The sequence below is a fragment of the Palaemon carinicauda genome, chromosome 30 (genome assembly GCF_036898095.1).
Source record: "Palaemon carinicauda isolate YSFRI2023 chromosome 30, ASM3689809v2, whole genome shotgun sequence".
Classification (NCBI taxonomy): Eukaryota; Metazoa; Arthropoda; class Malacostraca; order Decapoda; family Palaemonidae; genus Palaemon; species Palaemon carinicauda.
In genome coordinates, this window is record NC_090754.1 from 23,347,466 (window position 1) to 23,350,065 (window position 2,600).

General features: G+C 35.2%; 1 protein-coding gene across 1 annotated transcript in view; it reads left to right on the forward strand.

The window, feature by feature from the left end:
* Positions 1 to 1,830: 1,830 nt before the first annotated feature.
* Positions 1,831 to 2,600, forward strand: part of LOC137622926 (focadhesin) — a 252,821-nt gene continuing 252,051 nt past the window's right edge. Inside the window, exon 1 of the mRNA XM_068353496.1 lies at positions 1,831 to 2,309. The gene's annotated coding sequence lies outside the window, so the exon portion shown is untranslated. The remainder of the gene's footprint in view (positions 2,310 to 2,600) is intronic.

Consider the following 2,600-nt stretch of genomic DNA (forward strand, 5'->3'; position numbering starts at 1 on the left):
GCACTACCCAAGAATAGAGAACAAGTTTGATTTTAGAGATTCACTTGTTCTTGCCTGCCTTTGTTATCCTCGTGCTTACTTTAAGCGATCATTCATCTCTTCTAGAGAACAGTCATTTGCGTTTCATCAAATCTATCATTTCATCATAACACCACTTTATACATTCTTCTTCATCTCTTATACAGAAATTATCTCATGTTGTTGGGTAATCATACATTTGAATATTGATAACTAATCTATTTCTTTCCACATCGGTGCCTTTAACCTAAAGCAATTTTTCATTCACCTTATACATATTCAACCCTTTATTTTAAAATATGTTTTATGAAACACATTTTGACGTCCTTCCAATCTTTAATTCTTCATCGAAACTACCTTCTATTTTCACTTTCGTTTCATCCAGATAATGATCAGATTTATCTCCAGCCACTCCTCGTCTCGGCATTGCTTTTTGGTAGTTTATTCTTCTTCTTGATACAATAGCCAAGAGTCTTTTTCTCTTAATTTGGTCATTCTCATAAATGCTTAGCTCGGAAAACTCATATGCTTAGATATTGGCTCCTATCAGAACATGTAAGAAATCACACACACACACACACACACACACACACACACACATATATATATATGTATATATATATATATATATATATATGTGTGTGTGTGTGTGTGTGTGTATGTTTAGTATGTTTAGTATGTTTAGTATCAGTCACGTCTATGCTGGTTTCTGAAGGACTGTAGTTTGCATATTGTTATGTGTAACACATGCGTGCATATATGCATAGATATTGTACATATACATATAGTGTACAGATATATATATATATATATATATATATATATATATATATATATATATATGTCTGTGTTGATTTATACAAACACATATCTATCTACCTATCTATCTATATATATATACTATATATATATATATATATATATATACACTGTATATATATATATATATATGTATGTGTATATATATATATATATATATATATAGAGTATGTGTGTGTGTGTTTGTTAGTGTCTATGAACACGTTATGACGTTTAACCTAACCAGAACTGACTCCAGAAAAAGATGGAAACAAATATTACATATTCTTAATCTTAACTACTGAATTGTGGGTGAACATATTATGTGTGTGTGTGTGTGTGTGTGTGTGTGTAAAAATAAGTCGTATAAATGATAATCGTAGAATGTCCTATTACACTTTACACCTGCATGTATAATTATATCCTTGTTTATTACTCCTGAACGAGAGAAGTCCAGTATTTGAACAGGCATAAAGCGTGCATTAATAATAAAACAAATGGTTAAAGAAAAACAGCCACTCGTCGCAAGAGTCGAGCAGACGCCAGAACAATAGCAAGCTGAGAAAGATTGAAAATAGGGGAAATGAGCCACTAGACAAAACTCAACAAAGTGACATCAACAAAGAGCCGCCTACAATAAACACGAAGCCTTGAAAGAGGCAACGGACATAAGCAAACCACGGCAGCATGCGAGAGCCGAGAACGAGGAAAGATAGAAAGTGTATTTTTAGACGTCTGACGAGAATAAATAAAAGACAAAACAAATAAATAAAAAATGAAAGAGCAAGATGCAGACACTTAGTCACACAAACAACTACCTTCAACTTGCAGACGAACAAGCACACACATACTCAGGAATGGGGAGATGGGGAGTGGGGTTGGGGGGACGAGGAGATTCAAGGGGGCTGCTGCTGCTGCAGAGGTCTTGGAGCTTTTGGCTCTGGTCCAAGTTCGGTTAAGTTGCACTCTGTCTGTCTGCCAGGACTCCAGTTCCTGCTATTATGGAATATATTTCATCTCCTTCTAGGATATTACTCCAAAGTCTGCTCTATAACATAATTGATAGCCAGTTCCAGTATAGCACAGTCTGAGTTTTCAGGAGAGAAAAGTCACTCGAAGCTATTTTTTTTTATACACTTCGTTGTACCATCGTCTTTTAAGTGGGGTTCATTACACCCGGAGTTGCTCAACTGTGACACAGTGTAATAAGAAAAATTATGCCATCATCTTACAAGTATCGAGTCAAATAGAAAGCTCTTAACTATTACCATAATGTTGACGCAAGGTCATTACTCCAAGATTTAAACTCAGGAAAGAAAAAACTTGAGAGCTAAGTTTATAAATAACACCAGCGTACCATTTTTACCCCTCCTCCCCCTCAGAACGCAGTGTCCCGCAGTGCTTTAGAGAGAGGAGCTCATGCCATCTCTCGGTCGATTTCGGAAATATGCTTCACTATCAGATATGCAGAGTATCGGGTGCTTATGAATAATGTAAGTGGCTTAATTAAAAGTATGATAGAGTAAACATTAGTGGCAGAAGAATAGAAAGCTGAAGTTGAGTTGATTTGCCTAAAAGATACAAATGCATAATTACCGTTTGGCAATATATATGACCCCAGTATCGCCATTCCGTCTGTTGCGGTATTGGTGAACATACCAAATCATGAAATCTTAATGGGAGACACCAATTATAAAGCCATACTTCACATTGAACGGCCCTTTTGTGTGATCGTTTTGTGTAAATCTTCCACTGTTTTTTTTTTAACTTAACTAAAAAATATA